The sequence below is a fragment of the Ovis aries genome, chromosome 17 (genome assembly GCF_016772045.2).
Source record: "Ovis aries strain OAR_USU_Benz2616 breed Rambouillet chromosome 17, ARS-UI_Ramb_v3.0, whole genome shotgun sequence".
In the NCBI taxonomy this organism is placed as follows: domain Eukaryota; kingdom Metazoa; phylum Chordata; class Mammalia; order Artiodactyla; family Bovidae; genus Ovis; species Ovis aries.
This window is the reverse complement of record NC_056070.1, coordinates 63,651,792-63,674,027: the sequence shown is the minus strand read 5'-3', so window position 1 is coordinate 63,674,027 and position 22,236 is coordinate 63,651,792. Positions and strand designations below refer to the sequence as shown.

The 22,236-nt window shown below is 55.4% G+C and overlaps 1 protein-coding gene across 3 annotated transcripts in view; it reads left to right on the top strand.

Annotated features, from left to right (window-relative positions):
- The first annotated feature begins 11,248 nt into the window (after positions 1-11,248).
- Positions 11,249-22,236, top strand: part of FAM222A (family with sequence similarity 222 member A) — a 60,871-nt gene continuing 49,883 nt past the window's right edge. For 2 of the 3 annotated variants that reach the window (XM_060401288.1, XM_027956637.2), the window contains exon 1: positions 11,249-12,296. The gene's annotated coding sequence lies outside the window, so the exon portion shown is untranslated. Of the gene's footprint in view, positions 12,297-15,555; positions 19,583-22,236 lie in introns of those variants that run through there. The other variant, XM_042234704.2, reaches the window with a different exon arrangement.

The window sequence follows — 22,236 nt, the reverse complement described above, 5'->3', positions numbered from 1 at the left end:
GGGAGGCCTGGCGTGCTGCGATTCATGGGGTCGGAAAGAGTCGGACAAGACTGAGCGACTGAACTGAACTGAAATGCTTTCATATATTAACTCATTGAAACCTCAGGGAAACCTCATAACCATTAGGTTAAGCTGTTACTAATTATCATTATGCTTATTTTAAGACCAAGGTTCAGAAAGGGAAAGTGATTAGCCCACAGTCACACAGCTAGTAAGGGAATCAAGATTCAAACCCATGCCCCTGTCTTCCCAGAAACAGCCCAGATGGGGTGAGGAAGCCCTTCTCTTTTAATTCTCTTCCTAGGGAAGAGAACCACCATTTCTTCCCACCAAGTTCTGTGCCAAAAATGTCACACATGTTTATCAACTATCCTTATATTCCAGTTGGGGAAATTGAAGCTCAGACCTTCCCAAGGTCATGGGTGGTTGTTTGCAAGGGCTGGGGTGAATGGCAGTGTTCCCTCTTTTCCACTTGCCCTCACCTACAGGAACAATGCCCATTTATCCTGGAACCTCCAATGCCCAGCCCAGGACCTGGCATCCTGGGGTCAAGGAATGAATGAATGAGCTAGCTAGTACTAGAGGAGCTCCAGGCTTGGGGTACACACCAGCCCTTGCACCTCTCTGCCGACTCCTTGTCCCTGTCCCTTGCTGACCCACCTGCCCTGGCTGGGTGACCTCTCACCTCTGCTCATGACCCCAGATGACCCTAAAGGCTTCTGACTGGGGACCAAATCCATCATTCCCGAGTGGTCTGTCCCAGCCCTGGCTCCCCCCATCCATCTCCTCACCACAGCTAGAGGGAAGAGGGTAGTACCGGGATGGAGGGGGGAGGATCCCACTCCAGGAAATGCTTGGCCCCACTGAAGCCCTCCCCAGTGTTTCCCCCATCACCTCCCAGCAGGCTCTCCCCACCCACAAAACCATTTGGTCAAACACCTTGGAACCCAACATATGACGGCAAAGCAGTGGATTCTGGCTGAAGGCTGCAGGGTGTGAAGACACCTGCCTAATACCCAACCCTCCCTCTTTGCCTCCCAGCAGCCCCAGGGTGGAGACCCCCAGAGACCCTCAAGAAAGCCATGGTGCAAAACTCTTCCCTGGGGGTCAGACCTAGGTTTGAGTTCCTGCTCACCCACCGGCTCGCTGTGTGACCTGGAGCCAGTGCCGCCTCTTCTCTGGACCTCACTCTTTCCATCTGCAACATGGGAGGGCTGAACTCAGTGGCTTTCAAACCTTTCATCATTGGAACTCTGAAGAGCGTTGTGGGTTTGGTTTTGTTTTTTTGTTTCCAAATTAAATCATACACTGAGCTCCAAGAGGAAAAAGAGATGAAATTGAACGTTCTCTGGTTGAAATTGGTGACCCCAGAGCTCTAACTTTTTCAGCTCCCTCTGCCCACCCCCACCACTTACTAGTGGTCCCTCAGGACCACTTTCTAAAACCCTAAGGTTCCTAGAAAGATTTTGACGACATAGGAATAGATATTTTTTCAATCATTCTATTATGAAACATTTCAAACCTACAGCAAAGTTGAAGGACATTTACAGTAGACACTCAAATATCCACCGTGTAGATTTTACCATTCGTGTTTTACGGTAGTTCCCTTATCAAATAAGGGCAACCTCACAGCTCAGCAAGATGCCATGACTCAGAGAGGACTGTGCTGGCTGAAGGGGTGGTTCCAAGTCCTTCCCAGACCTCACAAGCTCCCAGTGGCTGCTGTAACAAATAGACCCCAGCATCTTAGTGGCATACCTCAACAGAGGTTCATTTCTCACCTAACAGTTCAGAGCCTGTGTTGTTGGTCAACAGGTGGGCATCTTTCCTTCACAAGTGATTTAGGGATCCAGGTGCCTTTGGCCCTGCCCTGACCCAGAAGGGTTGATTGTCTGCCTTAGGGCAGAAGAGAAAGCTTAGAGGAAAAGGCACATTCACATCTCATGTCATGCGTGCTCACATTTCACTGGCAGAAGTTACTGATTCAGTCACGCCTGGAAGAGTCATCCCAGCTACATGTGCTCACTGGGCTCTGTTTCCCAGCGTCATTTCACCCAGGGAAAGGGTTGTGAATTTCAGCAATGGGGTAGCTCTCTTCACCATATACTGGGTGGCTGGAAGTGCCCCTCACTGTCCCCTCAGCCATCCTAAATCATCCTAGCCATCCCGTCTCCAGCTACCCCATGTGAGGCCAGCTCTCCAGGGGAGTTTAACCGTGCTCAGCAAACATGTATTGAGTTTCTATTGTATACCTGCGCTCTAGTAAAGTGACTTGCCTAAGGTCACACAGCTAGTGGTAGAACTGGGATTTGAACCCAAATATCAAGCTGGTTTTAGAAAAGGCAGAGGAACCAGAGATCAAATTGCCAACATCCCCTGGATCATGGTAAAAGCAAGAGAGCTCCAGAAAAACATCTATTTCTGCTTGATTGACTATGCCAAAGCCTTTGACTGTGTGGATGGATCACAATAAACTGGAAAATTCTGAGAGAGAGGGGAATACCAGACCACCTGACCTGCCTCTTGAGAAATCTGTATGCAGGTCAGGAAGCAACAGTTAGAACTGGACATGGAACAACAGACTGGTTCCAAATAGGAAAAGGAGTACGTCAAGGCTGTATATTGTCACCCTGCTTATTGAACTTCTATGCAGAGTACATCATGAGAAATGCTGGACTGGAAGAAATACAAGCTGGAATCAAGATTGCCGGGAGAAATATCAATAACCTCAGATATGCAGATGACACCACCCTTATGGCAGAAAGTGAAGAAGAACTAAAGAGCGTCTTGATGAAAGTGAAAGAGGAGAGTGAAAAAGTTGGCTTAAAGCTCAACTTTCAGAAAACGAAGATCATGGCATCTGGTCCCATCACTTCATGGCAAATAGATGGGGAAACAGTGGAAACAGTGGCTGACTATTTTTCTGGGCTCCAAAATCACTGCAGTTGGTGATTGCAGTCATGAAATTAAAAGACACTTGCTCCTTGGAAGGAAAGTTATGACCAACCTAGAGAGCATATTAAAAAGCAGAGACATTACTTTGCCGACTAAGGTCTGTCTAGTCAAGGCTATGGTTTTCCAGAAGTCATGTATAGATGTGAGAGTTGGACTATAAAGAAGGCTGAGCACCGAAGAATTGATGCTTTTGAACTGTGGTGTTGGAGAAGACTCTTGCGAGTCCCTTGGACTGCAAGGAGATCCAACCAGTCCATCCAAAAGGAGATCTGTCCTGGGTGTTCATTGGAGGGACTGATGTTGAAGCTGAAACTCCAATACTTTGGCCATCTGATGAGAAGAGCTGACTAATTTGAAAAGACCCTGATGCTGGGAAAGATTGGGGACAGGAGGAGAAGGGGATGACAGAGGATGAGATGGTTGGATGGCATCACTGACTCGATGGACATGGGTTTGGGTAGACTCCTGGAGTTAGTGATGGACTGGGAGGCCTGGCGTGCTGTGGTTCACAGGGTCACAAAGACTCAGACACGACTGAGCGACTGAACTGAACTGATCACCATTCTAGTTCCCTGCCCTTTCCTGCTCCATCAAGGTATATCCTGAAATCTGTGGTAGATGACCCTTTTAAAAAAATTTATTTTTTTGTGATACCCTGAAGCATATGGGATCTTAGTTCCCAGACCAGGGACTGAATCCACACCTACTGCATTGGAAAGCAGAGTGTTAACCACTGGACCACCAGGGACGTCCATGGAATCTGTGATAGAAGAGGAACACAGAGCATTAGCTTCCTGACGCAGGCCCTGAGTTAGGGGCTCCACACGTGTCCCCTGATTTCTTCTCTACACCCGTGAAGTTGGTGCTGTCATCCTTGTCATTTTAGAAAGCAGAAAACCGAGGTTCAGAGAGGCCAGGTGACTTACCAAGGCTGCACAGCCAGTTTAATCTCATATCCTGGTCTCTTTGACTCCATTAGGTCACGTCTTGATGTATGGGTGCTTTTGATGGCTAAACGTAGAGGCAGTGGGATTGTTCCTTGTCACAAGGACGGCTTAAAAGGCCAAGGAATACCTTCTCCTTTAAAGATGGCATGAACATATTTTAAAGAGCGGAATGGCGTCACTGAGCAATAATGGTTTATAAACTGGCTGCAGAAAGCAGATCCCCTCCCCGCTGGATCCCAGCCAGAAAGAGCCTCGGGGCGAGGGCGGGGGCACCTTCCTGGAGCCTTCTGGGTCTAAGCCAGGGGCTGGAGCTGTGGGAAGGAGCCCAGGGTGACAGGGGCAGGAAGCAGGGACCCAGCCTATCGACGACCAGGGCCCAATCAATGCTATCTCCCCAGGCCATGCCTGGCCAGACATTGATTTCTGCTGCTGCTGTTAACTCCCTGTTTATGTAACGCCTGAACTTTGCACAACTGAACCGTTTCATGTGCAGAAGAGGGCCTGTTGCCATGAAAACCAGGCTGCACATGACAGCCGGGATGCGGCGGTATCCCTGTTTTATTGGCCTGCGCTGAATGTATTTTAACCTTGATAAGTCAATAACTTTTTGTACAAAAGGAAATCTGCCAGGCAGGCTGGGGAGGGCCTGCTGGCCTTTCCAGGCCAGAGGGGAGGTGAGGCAGACTGGGTTTAATCCCCTGGAATCACCCTGCTGCTCAGAGAACCAGGCCCAGCTGGCCAGAGAGGAGAGATGCTTTGTGGGGTGGGGGGAGTTGCTCGTGGAAGGGGGTGTCGCTGGGACCACCCCCAGTTCTATTTACTGTTTCCGGTTTGTTAGGGCCTAAAGCTAAGTTATGCGACTTCCCTGGTGGTCCAGGGGCTAAGAATCCGCCTTCCAATGCAGGGGAAGTGGGTTTGATCCTTGGTGGGGGGACTAAGATCCCACAGGCGGTAGGGCAACTGAGTCTGTGAGTCACAACTAGAAAGAAGCCTTCAGGTCTCAACAGAAGATCCTGAGTGCTGCGGCTAAGACTTGGTGCGGCCAAAAAAAAAATTTTTTTTAAGCTAAGTCAGAAATCCTCTATGCAAAGAGACCTGCTGCTGCTGCTGCTGCTAAGTTGCTTCAGTCCTGTCCGACTCTGTGCAACCCCATAGACGGCAGCCCACCAGCCTCCGCCGTGCCTGGGATTCTCCAGGCAAGGACACTGGAGTGGGTTGCCATTTCCTTCTCCAGTGCATGAAAGTGAAAAGTGAAAGTGAAGATGCTCAGTCGTATCTGACTCTTAGTGACCCCATGGACTGCAGCCTACCAGGCTCCTCCATCCATGGGATTTCCAGGCAAGAGTACTGGAGTGGGGTGCCATTGCCTTCTCCGGCAAAGAGACCTACCAGGGATCAAAGCCTAGTTCCATTCACTAAAGAGCTCTGTGCCACCCTGAGCAAGGCCAGTTGACGCAGTCCAGTGGGTCCTCTCTGCGGCCTGTTGCAAGGATTATAGATCCTGTGTGAGAAGCACCTGGGGAACTGCCTGGTCCATAGCAAGGCCTCACTAGATGGATGTAACCCTTATTGTCATTGCTGTATTTTACAGTAACAGTAGTTGATTATGCCTATAAAGAGCACATTAGGCTTTTGGAAATATTATACTGTACCAATTTTCTCATTATAATCCTTGAGATAGGCGAGACTAAAGTAGATAGGGGCATCCCAAGTGACTCTGTAGTAAGGAATCCGTCTGCCAGTGCAGGAGACGTAGGAGACACGGGTTTGATCCCGGGGTAAGGAAGATCCCCTGGAGAAGGGAATGGCAACCCACGCCAGTATTCTGGCCTGGAGAATCCCATGAACAGAGGAGCCTAGCGGGCTACAGGCCATGGGGTTGCAAAGAGTGGGACACGACTGAGCACGCAGCAAGGTAGAGAGTCCCAGTTTTCAAATGAGGAAACTGAAGCCCTGGGAAGTTGGCTGCCTTATCTAGGGGTTCACATGATAAGGTGGCAGTGCTGGTTGAAGGAATGAAGCCTCCTGACTGCCAGTCCAGGGCTCTTTCAAACTCCATGCAGGGGAACAGCCAACCCCGACTCTGGTAGACGTCACTAATCAATGGTATCACAGTAGCCTTGCCCTTCTCATCTGGAGTGAGGCCTCAGAATCCTCCTCAACACAAAGATGAGACTCATTTGGAACTCTATTCTCCCCAAACAAGTTCAAGTCCCACCTATGGCCCAAATTTACTGTACGACTTTGGGTGAGGGCCTTCCCTGGGGCCCCCTGATCCCCAGTAGTGAAACAAAGGATGGGGGGCATTTTATGGTTCCTGGATTCTCCTAGGGGGTTTCCTGAGTGGAAGGGACCCCCACCACCTCCTATTTCCTATCCCAACCATCCAGGCCCCTAGAACCCTCTCCAGCTCTATCTACAAATATTGACAGAGGATCTGGTATGTGTCGGTGATTACTCAAGATGCTGGGGACACAGCAATGAAGATGATGACAGAGTCCCACCCCTCCCAAAGCTGACAGTCTAGCCAGGGAGACAGGAAATAAACAAGTCAACCCACAGAGCTCAGAGAGTGCTGTGGTAAGTATGGGGTCCATCCATCTAGTGAGGCCTTGCTATGGACCAATAGTGGTAAGAATAGGGAAGGGAAAAAGCAAAAGGGAGGTGCTCTGGGGAGAACTTCAGATGGGGTAGTCAGGGAGGGCTTCTCTGAGGAGGTGACATTTAAGCTGAGACCTAAAGTATGATAATGAGCCAGCCGGGTAAAAAGCAGAAGGAAGAGTGGTCTGGGAACAGATCAGAGCGTGAACAGCTTGTACAAAGGCAAACAGCTTGGCACCTTCAAGCAACCAAGAGGAGTCAAAAGTGGCTAGTGGGGTGTGAGGGTGGGGTGTGGTCAGGGATCTTGGCGAGCCAGTCCTGGAGGTTTCTTGGGCTTCCTCAGTCCCCCTCTGCTGGTCCCCTTTGCCCCATCCCCCTTGAGGCCTGGCCCAGAGACAGGTTCAGGTACAGGGGGCAGGGCTGAGTGAGTAACAAGGTTACACGTGCTTCTTCTTTCTCCTTTTCTCCAGAAGGAGCATAAAGAGCTCTTTCTTTTCTGCTTATTAATAGCTCTGATTAAATTATCTCTGGAAAACCTACGTGGCGTGCACCAATGGGGGCTCGACTCCCTCCAGGCTCTGGCCTAGATTACGGCAATGAGGGCAGGTGAGGCCACTGGGGGCTGGGGCGGCAGGCTGGGCCGGGCTGCTCCCCCTACCAGGATAAAGGCTCAGTCTCGGCCTCCTCGCCTCCCTCCCCTGCCCCAGCTCAGCCTCTGCGAGCCACCTCCACTCTGAGGACATTCACTTGGGACCCTGGACTTCGCAGTGTCCGTTCCCTTGGCCAAGAGAACCTGTCCCACACCTGTGCCCTTGATGACCCCTGCTCAGTTTTCCCAGGACACCTGATCAGCCTTTTCACCATCACTAGCCCATCAGCTGGGTCAGGGGCCTGCTCTGTGTTTTTCCTTCTGTGTGACCCTGGGTGATAACTGCTAGTCACCTTGTCTGCCCCCTCAGGGAACCTGAGTTTCTCAAGGCCAGGGGCTGAGTCTGGGTTACTGCTGCATTCCCAGGGCCTCGCTCATGGCAGGTCCTTAGGCAATAATGAATGAATGGATGAGCAGAGTTAAAGTGGGGGGGTGCGGGGCGGGGGGATAATCAGGCCTCAGTGAGCATGGCATGATGAACCTTATCTGTATGGGAGGGTGGGCGCAAGGGTTCCAGGCTCCAGGTCCCTTGAGCAGTACCAAGGTGGCAATTAACCCCACTTCAGAGATGGGAAAGTAAAGGCACAGAGCAGGTGAGTCACAAGGCTGGTAACCTGAACAGTTAGAATTCAAACCCAGTCTGACCACCCTTCTTCTTCCTCTCCCTGTTCCTCCTCTATAAGAAAGCAAAACACAAACCTGGGCTACATCTATATCCATCCATTGATTCAGAGATGAGTTTAACCTATATGGACTGCCAACTGTATGCCAGGTCCATGCTGGAGATAAAGCAGTTTGAATGCAGTCCTGGCCCTCACAGAGCCTCAGGTTGGTGGGGAAGACTGACGCATAAGTGGGTCTTTATGACACGGACTGAGTGCATCTATGAAAGGGGAAATGCTCCAGCCTGGATGGCAGTAGTCAGGGAAGGCTTCCTGGAGGAGGTGGTCAGCCACCTAGGCAGGAGGATGTTTTAGATGGAGGGGACAGCCTGGGCAAAGGCCTGGAGGCCAGAGACACAGCTGGGTGGATGTGCAGGTATTTTAGCAAGGCTGCGGTGTAGGGGGCAGACAGTACAGTGAGGAACGAGGTGCTCTCTTGTCTCCTTTCCCCTTTGAGGCCTCTTGGACCCCTGGCTGGAGCCAGCGCAATGTTCAGGGGCTGACTCTCCTGGTGATTCTATGGACCGTGGCAAATCCATCTTGACGCTGGCTCCATTCACATAATGTGGAGTTATTGAACACAACCAAGAGGAAGGAATGGCTGGGTCAGGACTGAGAGTTGGGAGGCTAGGGGGCAGTCGTACGAGGGTCTGACCTCAGGGAGGTGGGCTGTGGGGAGTGGTGTGGGACGGTGCCACTCAGCCTGTATATGGGGTATAAGTGAGCATCTCTGGGGACATCCAGCTGCCTGGAGGGATAGAGGGATGCCTGAAAGATGAGATCCCTATTATAGCTCCAGAGGCCTGAAGTCACACCATTTAGCACATCATGGACTCATAGACCTTCAGAGGTGCAGGGGCCTTTTGAGATCATCCAATCTCCTGGCTGCACTGTAGAGTCACGTGGGGGTCTTTGGAAACTACTTTGGAAGTGGGTGCCAGCTCCAGAGTCTGACTGGCAGGACTGAGCCCCACCTTCCATTTTACAGCAGAGGAAACTGAGCTCCAGAGAGGAGAAGAAACTTGCCCTCAAGGTCACACCCAGTCAGTCAGTGGCTGGGACAGAGCATAATAAATCAAGGTCAGGGGCTCTGCTGTTTGGGATCCTGATCTGTCATCTCCTGACCTTGTGCAAGCCACATGGCCGTCCTTGGCCATAAGATGTGGATACTAACAGAATAGATCTTACAGGGTTGCAGTGAGTATAAAAGGACATAGAAATATGTGATATAAATAGCCCTGAGCAAGCGCTTTGGCACATAGTAGGTATTAAGTCATGGTAACTTCCCATAGAAAAAAATCCCAAACTTTGCAAAGGCAGTGGTGTGGTCCCCCGCCCTCTTCTCCCTTTCTAGCCCTCTCTTCTCTGAGTTTTGTCGCTGTCCTTTGCTCTGCACCTGACCTGGGTCCACCAAGCATTCTCCCCACCTTTCCACATCCAGTCCACCCAGCAGGTCTCCTGGGCAACCCACCCTGACGTCATTGGCAGCTCTGGCAGCTGGCCCAGGAGCTGAAGCAGCTGGTGGCCAGATCATGTTTCCAGGTGAACCCCCTCCCCCACTCCAGCTCCCCACCCCCCACCCCGGGGGATGTGGGTGGGACAGCGGGGGAGAAATAGAGCAGGGCTCGGAGTCTAGGAGCTGCTGGCATGCATGGCGGGAGGCCTGAAACAGGGCCAGCATCTGTCCTAGATAAGGCGGCGGGTGGCCTACTTGAGCCAGTGCTGGAGCTCCCCGGTGGGCACCTCTCCCAGGCTCTGGGCAGGTGTGGATTGGCTCCTAGAAGTAGGCTAGGGCCCGGCTATAATCAGCTGATCCCATCAGGTACATTTGCCAAGGTATCTGAGCCCTGTGCACCTGAATGACCACAGCTGGCATTTTTGAGCACTTAATGAATGTGTTTCGAGCCCCTTCCAGGCAATAACTCACTCTGTTCTCACACCAGCCTGTAAGGTCCTTGTGATGCACAGACAAGAAACTGAGGCACAGAACGAGGAAGATAAATTCCCAAGTCCATAGGCCAGAGCTAGAATCCCATCCAGGTGTTGTGGGACTGGGGGTGTGTGGGGTGGGAAGGTCACACAGACACAGCCTGAGTGTGGTGGGAGGAGTTCTGGCTACTGCTTTGCATTTTTTTAGGGATCCTGAGAAGTTTCCTGGAAAGCAGGCTCCTCAACTTGCTGTGTGATGGACATATGACAACTGAGGGAAATGTCCCTCCCAGGGCTCAATTTCTCCAGCTGTAAAATGGACTGCTAAATGGGCCAACCTGCAGGCAGGCTATCAGGCAGAAGCAATGAGAGCTTATTAAACTGCTTCGAAAGTAAAAGGCAAGGTGTGTAGTTTGATGGAATCAAAATTTGGACCTCAGGTGATACTGTGCCTGTTTCCCCATCCGTCCATTAAGTGGCAGGGAGGGGGTGCCAGTGCCTACTCCCCGCGTGCCTGGTGAGGATCTCCTGCGGTGAAACTTACAATAAGCTCAGCGCCGGGCCTGGTTATGGAGTTAGTGCTCCACACCTCTCAACTGGAATGCCAAAAGTCTGCCACTGCCAACAGCAAGAGCTGGGGCGAAAACACTCTGGAATGTTACTTCACGTCTCTTGGCCTCAATTTCCTCTGTAAGTTGGGAGTATAGTGATAGTGCCTGCTATATCAGTTTCTTCATTTCTAAAATGGGGGTGATAATACCTATCTAATAGGGTTGTGGGTGAGGATTCCGTACAGTACTTGGTTACATACATGTTAGCTTCTTTTATGTTTTTTTTTTAAACAAGTTCTTCACTGGGGTGTCCCCCCAAATAAGTGAAACAATGGACACAACGCACCTAGCTTGTGCTACCGAACAGTGAAGTCGCTCAGTCGTGTCCAACTCTTTGCGACCCTGTGGACTGTAGCCCACTAGGCTCCTCCGTCTATGGGATTCTCCAGGCAAGAATACTGGAGTGGGTTGCCATTTCCTTCTCCAGGGGATCTTCCCGACCCAGGGATCGAACCCAGGTCTCCCGAATTGCAGACGCTTCAACCTCTGAGCCACCAGGGAAGCCCAGGTGCTACCGAATAGGTGCTCAATAAAATGATACTGATTTTTCCATCCTTCCTGTTTCCCGACAAAGGGACTACAAGTACCAGCATGCCCTACCCCCCCAGTCGGGGCCCTTACGACTGGCGCCGGCGCGCTGCAGGCCGGGAGTTGTAGTCCTCACGAGTCAGGCCCCGCCTCGCCCCTGCTTGGGGGAGGAGGTTGGAGAGCCGCCCTGCCGGCCTTTGAATTTTGCCGCGAAAAGCGCGCGTGGCGGCCCCCGGCCCCGCCCCCCGCAGGACGCGGCGCCGCGTCACCCTGGTAACCGCCTCTCGGCTGCCACTGATTGGACCAGGCTCCAGGGGGCGGGAGGGGGGCGAGACGCGGCGGCGGCTGCCGGCGCTAGCGCCTGTCAGTCGGGCCGGAGCGGAGCAGCGAGCAGGATAGCCGAGCCGGTGGCTCCGCTAAGAGGCTGCGCGCGGCACCCGGGGGAGGCGAAGAGCAGGGCACGCCGCTTGTGGGGCGCGGCGCGCGGCACCCGGGCCCGAGGCGAGGCGAGGCGCCGGCGCGCGCCAGGCGGCTTAAGGCTGAGGCCCCGGGAGCTCCCGCGCGCCGCCGGGGGCCATGGGCGCGTGAGAGCCCGGCGCGCGCCGGTTCTGCTGCAGCTCCGGAGCTCGAACGCCCAGTGCACCATTCTCCGGGCCGTCCCCACATCCGCCCAGCGCCACCTGGACTGGTTATTTCTCGGCGCCGAGGCCCCCGGGGCTGCACCCGAGCCTCCACCGCCCGCTGCAGCCGCCGCGGCTGCTGCTGCTCTCCGGCTTCCCCTCCCCCAACACCCGGGGCTCCGAGCAGGAGGAGGAGGGGCCGGTGCGTTCTCGCCACCGCTCTTTGCAACCTGCGGGGGCCGGTGCATGCCCGGCGAGAAGCCGGGCCGCTGCAGGTGCGTGCAGCCTCGGAGGAGACGATCCCCCCACCCTCGGGCAAACCAGAGAGCTGCAAGCCACGGGCAGGCGGTCGAGCGAGAGGAAGCAACAAAGACAAGCTGCAGCTGGGGCCGGCTAGAGGGGCCGCGGCCGCCGGGCTCCTGGCGCGGGCGGAGAGGGCGCCCCGGGGAGCTGCAGCCCTGAGCAGGACCCCGAGGGGAGGCGCAGCGCCGCCCGCCGGACGCGGTGAGCACAGGCCCCGGCGAGGATGAGCCGCCTGAGCGCCGGAGCGGCCCGGTTGCCGGGCGGGCACGACCCCCGCTGAGCCGAAAGAACCCCCACCCCGGACTTCGGACGGCGCTGGCCGGAGCCTGGATCGACCTCACCGACAGCGTCCCTTCCCACCTGGAGAGAGGCATCGGCCCCCAAGGGGGGCTTCCTCAGGCAGCCTCTGCCACCTCTGCATGGCTGCAACCCAGCGAGCGGAGAGTCGTCCCCGCTGAGACCTGGTGCCCTTCGACGGCCTGGCTGATTCGGTGAGTTCCGCGGGGCAGGCTTCTAGGGTGAAGCTGGGGACACTCTCGGGTGTCGGGGCAGCCGGATTGGAAATAAAGAGCCCCTGGGCTGTGGGGGATCCTGAAGCATCCTTGTCTGCCCCTTCCCCTGCCCCCGCCCCCTCCGCACACAACTTGTCTAGACCGGCCTGCCTGCCAGAGTGGACATCGGGGGCCGATTGTGAGGACTCCAGCAGGGCCCTGGGTGGGGCTCTTGCCGGAGAGGAAAGGTCACCCCATCCCTAAAGCCAACAAAGGTAGCAGCTCAGTCGTCTGAAAATCCCCCAGGAACTCCCGCGTCTTGGAGGGGTTAGGGCCGGCACTGGACATCTTGGGCTTCTCCCAAGTAGCCTCTGGAATCTTTCTTCAAGGGCCATCAGCCCAGAAGGGGACATGGAGTCCCAACCATGCCTGTGGACGTGTTGGCGATTGTGCCTTCTGAGGCTAGACTGTAGCAGGGTTCACCTGGCCGCCTGAATTCCTACAAAGAACTCGCGGGGACGATCCGTTCCCCAATGGGGTCGCCTGTGACGTCACTGCCATACCTCTGACGTCACTGGGTTGCCGTGGCAACGCGACTTGTCTTGCCCCAAGGCCGGAGGGGGCGGGGTTGTGGTAACTTGGGGCGAGGCTGGATGCCTTTGGGTCCTGGAGGGGATGAAAACAGACTTCTCCCAACCGCAACTGCAGTCCTCTGACCTAAATCCCCAGCACCCTGATGGGGTGGGGGAGGGAGGCAGTGCCAGCTGTCTGTCCCTATTAATGCCCCCCCCTTCCGCCAAAGACAGGTGTTTAGCTTTGCCGGTATACCCTGGCAGTGCCCCGGGGCACAGGACTCCTAAGCTGAGCAACTTTCTGCTTTCAAAAGGGATGCTTCAAAAGAGGAAAGCTTCCTGACACCAGGCTGAAGTTCCCAGGGTCCCCAGAGAGATGTGGGCTCCCAGCCTAAATCAGACTGCTTCTGCCTAGAGAAACGGGTGGCCCCCCAACCCCCCAGCCAGGGAAGGAACAGAGGAGTTGCTGCTTGCTGCCCCTCCGGTCCAGAGGTTACCCCTGCTGCTCAACCCCAAGATGACAGGACCTTGGTTGAGCCTGAACTCCTGACTGCCCCACTCTCCTGTTGGAGTTTAAGATGATTTGACAAGCACAGTGTGGTGCTCATTAAGTTGAATGGAGGGTAAGTAAGGCCCATCGGTGCCAAGGTCTGGATAAGCGTGCCCCTGCCAGGGGCCAGCTTGGACGGGGGGTCAGGCAGCAGCCTTCTCTTCCCTGCCACACCCCAGCCCTGGCCCTGTTCCTTGTGAAGGCCCAGAGCAGCATTTTGCTGCCGACTCTGATTCCCCTTCTAAGTTGCCTTCCAGCAATTGCTGCTGGTGTCAGATGTGGGTGAAACTGCTGTGATCACATTTCTAGGAAAAGGTTAGAGAACTGTGTCATTGTTTCAGGGGCGTTGAGTGGGGTGACAGCAGAGGGGGAGTGTGTGAGGTCATTATGAGAAGCCAGGCCCCTGTCTCTACGCAGCGAGCGCCCCCCCACCCCCAACTGTGTTCTGCTACCAGGCTCTCTAGCTAGATTAACAAGTCGATAAATATCCGTGGATCTGCTTGGCCGGGGGGGGGGGGGGGCGGGGGGCTGCTTGGCAGGGAGATATTTTCAGCTGAAACGGTGTCGTTAAACACACAGGCTTCCAAGGACAGAGCAACGGCAGATGGGGGTAGAAGTGGGAGAGGTGGGCAGAAGGGCTGTTTGTGCCGCCTCTCGAAGCTTCCCAGTTTAGAAACAAACTCGGCGTATGTGCCAGAGACCCACAAACACCAGCAGTTGGAGGTCTTCCGTGGAGTATTTACACTTCCACAGCCAAGGCGGAGGGAGCGGCTGTCAGAATTGGGCAATTCCTTCTGTTCCCTTCCCTGGGCTTGGCAACAACACCAGGCGACAAGCAGGAGGGAATGCCAGCTTACCCGGCGTCTCTCCCTGTGCCAGGCATCTTACGGGATCTCAGTGACTCCTTACAGTAGCTCATGCCGTGCCATTTTACAGATGAGGAAACTGAGGCTCAAACAGAGGTGCTCAGCCAGGCAGCCACAGAGCTTTGGCTGTGAACTGCCTTGACTCCTGAGTCCCCAGGTCTTCCCACCCCACCCCACTGCCGCCGCCCCCCCTGCCCCCCCCCCCCCCCCGTTCCATAGGTAGAGGGAAGCACCACCACTTGTTAGCCAAGGTCCCCCTATGAGTCAGGGGCCATCGCTATGGAGGGAGTCTGGCCTCGCCTGTGTCTTCCCGCACTGAGACCCGGGGGCCCCCTTGGCTGGCCAGCAGCTGGTGGTGAAGATGGGATCCTGGTGCAGCAGTGACAGCTTTGGCCCCCCGCTCAGCCTGCGAGTCAGGAAGGCCCCTACACAGAGGTGCCATGGGACTCTCAGGGCGGAGACCGGCCAGGCAGGGGAGTGGGCCACGTAGCAGTCCTGAGTGCTGGGGTATGCTGGATGAGGGGACGAGGTGGCCCTGGGGTTAGGGGTGGGGGGTTGTCCCGGAGACTTAAGTGATAGGAGAGATTTAAGCAGGGCAGAGAATCCAGTGTGGGCTCCTCTGACTCGGACAGTGACCCTGGACATCCCTTCCAGTCCCATGCAGGGAGGGGCAGAAACCTCTGAGCAGTCTCCTCTCTCAAGGTTAGCGTCCTACCTTCCACCACCAACCCCCCCAGCCCCGCAGTAATCCTTATCACAGGCCTTAATTCCATATAAGCTCACCCACCTCCTATCCCTTCTGAGCTTCACAGTTGTGGACCAGGGCTGGACTAGTCTGGGTTTCTTAACACCCAGGGGCTCATGATTAAGAGCCCGCTTGTTGGCTGTGTGACCTTGGTGAGTAGCTTTGCCTCTCTGAGCCCCAGTCTCCTCGTCGGTAAGGAGGATAGCATCTGTGTTAAAGGATTCACTGAGGGCTGAGGACGGGATGGCGTATCACAAGCCTTCCATAAATACACATGCTCTTGGCCAGTGGTAGCCTTATCCGCAGAACCCGGGCCTTGAACGGCTCTTCCGGTCCCTTTTGGAGCCAAAGATCAAAGACCCGAGGGCAGGTCAGGGACCCTCATCGTTCTAGCCTGTGCTGGGTCTCCCACTCGCCTTCCCAGGGCACCCCACGTGGTGAGCACACATGGCTCGCATCAGAGTCCCAGGGGGGCCTGGGGCCTGACCGGGGGTCCCCTTCCCCAATCTCCCTTCTGCCCCCTCTTTCCTCCAGCCCCTCGCCAACCGGGAGGAAGCGAGCAGAGCAGCTCATATTCATGAACCGTAATTCAATCAGGCGGAGATTCCTCTGGGCTCGGGGCGGGGGTGAGAACCGGGAGGCGCGCACAAAAGGGCCGCTTTATTACCTCCCGCGGGCCCGGAATTGCTGCTCTCCCCCAGCAGCGGCCGGAGCCGCCTTTATTGTGTTAACCCATTTGCGTGTCAAGAGCTATTGTGCGCTTTCTCTCCCGGTGCGGGGCGGGCTGTGCGCCGGCCGGTCACCTCCGTGGGCGCCGCCCACCGCCCTGATTGGTTGCTAAGTGATTTGCATCCAAGGTAATCACTTTTATCTCAGAAGGATGTCGACTATAATTATAAGCTACTGACATCTTTTGAAATCTGCCTAATGACTATTTTAGTCTTGCACGGGCTTGGGGGTTGGAGGGCGGAGGGAGTGGGTTGGGGGAGAGGAGGCTGGAAGCCCGATGGATTCCTCCCACCTGGACCGTTTGGTTCTTTAGTTGAGAAATATCTGAGTGTCTACTGCGTGCCTGGAACAAAAGGCGGGTTGTGGATATTGAGGAGTTGGGGGACACATTCCTGGGGATGGAGTTAGTACCATTTCAGAGATGGAAAAAATAGAGGCCCTGGGGACTAACCACCTGCCCAGAATTATACATCCAGTAAGTGGTCAGGACCTAAGTCTGTCTGACCCTTAAATTCATGTGCTGGCCACTGAAGTGGGGTGTAGACAGACATAATAATAGTAATCATTCCTGTCTGGTACCTCCCAGGGTTTATGTCATAACCCCAAGACATGCAGGTGCTGTTACTACCCGCATTTTACCCAGGAGAAAACAGGGGCACAGAGAGGTTACATTACTGCCCAGGGTCACACAGCCAGGGAGGGGCAGAAGCAGGAAGTCAGTTAGCATGACGGCCAGAAGCAGGGGGGCAGCGTGGGGAGAATGGGCAAGCGCGGGTTCCTGCTCCCCTCTCCCCTACCCCTCTGTGGTTCCATTCAGTAAACAATGGGCATCAGCCTGGGTTGAGGGTACTCTGCCTGTCACTGTCTGAGCGGCAAAGCTCTAAGGAATCAGATGGCCCACAGCCTCCATGGGGCATAAGATGAGTCTGCAACTGACTTGAATTCTGCACAGAGCCAGAGTAGGGCTGGAGAGGGACACTGAGCAGGTGGGAAACTGAAGCTGGTCGTGGAGGGCTTTCTGATAGAGGGGGCCTTTGCTCTGGGCCTGGAGGACTGGCGGGATCTCCCCATTGGGGAGCAAATGGGGATGTCACTGGGAGGGAGTTGGAGAATGCAGGGGCATGACCAGAAGGGCAGGGAGAGCTTATAGGAGGGTGGAGGTTAAAAGGAGTTGGCTGCAGGAGTGTGCAGGGCCTTGAGTGCTGAGCTAAGTACCTGGTTTGTCCAGAGGAGCAGCCAGAAGCCAGTGAAGGTGCCTGGTGGGGAGGGGTGCAGTGTGATCTGGGCGCCCTTAGGCCAGTCTGCCAGACTCATTGGGCTTCGCAGGCCAAGATGAACCCTGGCTCCATTTTCATTGGCTCTGTGTCCTCAGACAAGTCACCTTACCTCTCTGGGCCTCACTTGCCTCATCAAGGGCGTAATAGCAATTTTTTCACCGGCTTGTGGGTGGGATGAGGTTGAGTGTGTGGAAAGCTTGGGGGAAGCTCAGACTGAGCCTTTCAGAGCTAGGTGGGCTCAGGCCCAGGCCCCAGGCAGTCCTCCTGGCCCCACAACAAACCAGCATCCCGGCCACAGCAGCTGTTTGGGGCCCTGGGAGCCCCCGTCATTGTGCCGAGGGCACTGGGGACGAAGGCCCCAGGGGTCGGGGATGAGGCCAGGGCTGACTGTGAACAGGCTCCTGCGGATGGGGACTTAATGACTCAGGATTTAATGACCTAGAGTCTGTGGGGCGGGGCCTCCCTTGGAGGAGGAGGAGGGAGGTCCAGCCACCAGCTGTCGGCTCCAGGATTCGCTGCCAAGGCAGGGGCAGCTGCCCCACAGAGTCCAGTCCTGAGCTTGGCACGGGGAGAAGCTGAGGTGGCAGGGCCTCCTGGCCTGCAGTCCCCAGGCCTGAACTGGCGGCTCGGCTTTCCGCGTCAGCTCCCACATGACCTCAGTCTCCTCATCTGGCAGGTGGGCCAGAGGTCCACTTCGGAGGGCAGCTGTGCGGCTTGGCAGGAACCGACAGCAAGTAGGCAGTAAACAGGAACTGCTATTTTGGCTTTTTATTCATCCGTTCATTCAGGGAGATTCACTGCTCTGTGCTAGGCTCCCTGCCAGGAGCTGGGGATGCACAGATGAACAAGCCTAGTTGCCTTGAAAGGTGGTGAGGTCTCAGACAACACACCATCCCAGTATGGTGGGTGGATCGCCATAATACAGGAATTCACAGGGTGCAGGCACCGTGCCAGGAGCGACAACAGAGAACAAGGCAGCTAGAGCCCCTGGCCTCTGGGGCCCTCAGCCTTCCAAAGCCCAGTAGGAAATGAGAGCTGGAAATGACTACTTCCAGCTGGAGTAGCCAGGGAGGCTCCCTGGAGGAGGAGGCACTCTCTGTTGCTAGCTTCAGGGACTTCTGTCTAAACATTTCACTGTTTATGGGGATCATAGGACCCTGCCAGCCATCTGTTTGCCAGACAGAGCTTTCCGCTTTGGCATTTCAATCCTCTCGTGGTTCCGGGAAGGGTGTTTTGGTCCCAGGTGTGTAGGTGAATGCGCTGAGGCTCAGCAAGATGAAGCAACAGCCTAGGGCCACGTGGCAGGTCAATAGACTCCCCTTCGTTATCCACACAAGCTTCGTTATTTGTATTGAGTCTGCTCTTGAGGGGGACTGCTCTGGATCTTCCTTGCTGTGTGCAGGCTTTCTCTAGTTGCGGCAAGCAGGGACTGCTCTTCGTTGTGGCGTGCAGGCTTTTCGCTGCGGTGGTTTCTCTTGTTGTGGAGCATGGGCTCTGCAGTGTGTGGGCTTCAGTAGTTGTGGCTTCTGGGCTGAGTTGCCTTGTGGCATGTGAAATCTTCCCGGACCAGGGATCGAACCTGTGTCCCCTGCATAGACAGCTGGATTCTTATCCACTGGACCACAAGGAAGTCAGGTCGGCACAAGCTTTTACTTGTCCTCTGCCTGTGAGGGCCTTGGGCTGAGTGGGACTGTCACGAGAAGGATCCTTGGGCAGAAACTGAGGAAACCCAGTTCCGGGCCAGCTGTTGCTTTTATGAGCTCACGACCTTGAGCAAGTGACCTTCCAGCCCGGCCTCAGCTGTGTCCTCTGTAAAATGTCAAGGATGGCAGATCCGTGGCAGGTCTGGCTTGCCTTGGACTGCTGTGCCCTTGGCAGACATCGCCAATCAATTGCTGCCCTCTTTCCCCCCACTGAGTTCTTCCCCTGACCTTGGGTTCTTGCCAAGGCTCAGGGCAGGCTGCACCAGTCAATCAGCAGGGGCCTACGAGCTGAATGAAGCCCGCTTGCCTGCCTGGCCTCCGTGAGCCTGAGGGATCCCTTCCACCCGTCTCTGCAGGGTTTAGAGGACCAGGGTATCAGAACGAGGGATTTCTGGGGATTCCCGAGGATGTGGGTGGCTCTGCAACCATGAGGACCGTGCAGGTGTGAGTCTGTCTCTCCAGCTCCCAGAGAGACCCTCGTCCCTGTCTGCACATCCCAGCACACGCTCAGCGTGGAGTGTTCGAGCAGATTCAGGATGCTTTCAGTCTGGATAATAATAATGGCATTTATTGAGCTCTTCCCGAGAGTCAGGTCCTTCCTGGGCATCCTCTCATTCATCATTCCTCAGAAGCACCCGCAGCGTGCCTCTCAGCACTCTTAGGAAGAAATCTTAACCCATTTTAGACATGCGGAAACCGAGACAAGGAGCCGATAAGCAGAGTAGGATTACGCACCTGCTGAATGGCTGAGCTGGCATCATCCTGATCCTGTGGAAGTCCACAGCCCGGTACAGACCAGGCAGCCTTCCTGGAGGAGGTGTCGTGAAAGGCCAGAGCCTTAAAGGTCAGTGGACTTCTGACCGGCAGAGGTGGGCCTTCTGGGCAAGGGAAAGGGTCTTTTCGGGTGGAGAGAATAGCATGAGAAGCAGCTCAGAGGCTACAGGCAGGAGTGTTTAGGTTGCGGGACTAGGGTATGGCTGGAGGTGGCTGGAATGTCAGTGGGGAGGGGGCCATGGTGACCTTGGCATTGAGACTTGGCCCTCCCATAGTCGAGAATGATGGCAACTCTGAGCAGAGGAAATGACCCAGTCCTAAGTGTATTTATTTAGCACCTCACCTCCTGGGTGAGGTCAGCTAGTGCTTGGGGCTACCTCTGGTCAGCTGAAAACTTTAGCCGAGAACCTTGCCTGGCACATAGTAGGGAGGCATCCAAGAAATGTGTGCTGAATGAATCAATGAATGAAAATGCTTGCCGGATGGAAACACTCCTAGCTAACTTCCCAGCTGCTAGGGGGAGAGAGGCCGAGTCCCCCTCTCCAGGAAAAGCTGAACATCAGGCCTGGGGGCAGGAACCGGGGGAGTGAGCCGGGCAGGTACCTGGGGTAGGGGCTTCCCGCCCTCCCCGACCCTGATCCCTGTCCCCAGAGCCCTCTTAGACCTTCCCGCCTGGCTGTCCACTCTCTTCACCGCCAGGCGGTCCGCTCTCTTCACCGCCAGGCATGGCAGGCAGCCTGGACCCAGCGCTTATGGGGGGATAAAAGATGAAGGTTCGTGACCATTTTTTAACTCAATAAAGGGAGAGACAAGCTGCAGGCTGCAGGCCGGAGATATAATTAGTTCGCAGCAGTGGCGCTTTCTTGATTTAGCTTCTAAGAGAACAAGACAAGGATGTTATACCCAATTAGCAGTAACATCCAGTCGGAGCCTCAATAGGTGAGATAACAAGCTATTTTTATGACTTTTCTTTTCCAGCTTGGAGGGGGTGGGGAGGGGGTGGAAAGAGGGTATTGGGGCCTTACTTCTTTTCATCAGGGAACAATTATGAGTGAATGCTGGATTTCCCTAAGCCAAATGATGCATTTGTTAACCCAAATAAGCAGGCATGCCGGTGCGGCAGCTGGGACAGCAGGCTGGCATTTGCAGGCCGGGACTGGTGGGAGGGGTGCAGGCCCCTCACCCCCCTTGGCAGAGGCTTCACATGCAGTGAGCCCCTAGGTGTGTCAAGGGGGAGCCCAGGCCCTGGAGATGTTCTGAGTGGCTGCCTTGATTTTCCTGCCTGCTTCAAAGAGGCGCAAGGAGGCGGCACCAGGTCCCCTGGGGGTGAGGATGGAGCCGGGTCTGGCCCTTGGCAGCTCTTCCTGGCACCACTCGAGACCCTCTCTGCCAACTGGGCCAGAGGTCCTGGCTCCTCAGCCTTGAACCTGGCATTGCACTCCTCCCGCTAGACCTCCGTTACGGCTTGCACTGCCCGACCACCCTCCCACCTGTCCTGGGTTCCAGCCCCAGTGTCTGGCAGGGTCTTGAGGGATAATTACCTGCACTGTCTCCATCCTCATTACCCCCGCAGCCGGGGCACCCAGCACTGGCCAAGTCTCTGCTGGGCAGGGAGGCCCTGCCAAGCCCCACCCTGGCTTCCTGGCCACACTCCGGCTCCTGGCGAGGGCTGGGGGATGCCCAGAGAGGGAGCTGGCATGGTCGTCTCAACAGCCCATCAGCTCGGGCCCCAAGCCCAGAGCAGGTTCCTGGGCCTCCACGCTGTCTTGCAGGATGCGGCCCCACCCCTGCCCCAAGTCCCATCTCCCTGTCGTGTGGAGCCCTGCGCTCGTGGCTCACACGACTGACAAATCCAGCCATGCAAAGTGGGAGTTTAATTGCAAACAGTTTTTATGGATCATGGGCCCATCTGTGCCACCATATGCAAAAGGAGAGAAAAAAAAATTCCCCGTAAAAAAAAAAAGTGTTTCTCCCTGTCCCATCCCCCAAACAGACTCCCAAAGAAACAGTCGCCAGGGTTTTTCTGGCTGGAGGCAGGCATGGAGCTGGGACCCACCATGGGGGCTTCCTTCACTGTGGGCCTGGCAAAGTCAGGGGGTGGGGTGGGGCAGGGGTGAGCTGAGCCCTGGGGCCTGACTGCTAAGAGGAGGCTGCAGTGTGGGGGGTCCTCAGTAAACTGCCAGAAGTTCCTGAACCCGTCGGGTTTTCTCTGGGCACTGGGCTTTTGCATGTGCCATGGAGCTGTCCAAGTATCTACTGTTCTTTTTCCAGCCACCCCGAGGATGCTACTTGCCGAGCAGGACTTAGCACAGAGTGGGCCAGGCGTAGTGTCGATATAAATGTGGGCCTGAGTGGGGTTCATGGATGAGGCACCTCCTCTTCCTTTTCTTGCCCAGGAGATACAGCCGCAGGAATTCATTTCCCCCAGGTCGCCCAGGCCTCAAAGACTTCCCCTCTTCCCAGTGGTCCTGGTTTCCTGGCCTCTTGCCCTGGTACCCAGCCTGGCTGGGCAGATGAGGCCTCTCCAGGGGATCAGTAGACCTCAGGAAGGGCTGAGTGGGCTTGGTCGTCTGAGGGCATTCGCCTCTGGGGCAGCCTGCCAGTGTCCTGTTGCTGCACCACCTCATCCCACCTGGGGGACATCAGATTGTTTCTTCCTCTCTGTGCCTCAGTTTTTCCATCTGTAAAATGGGGGTAAGAAATGGATGCGATACTGCGTATGAA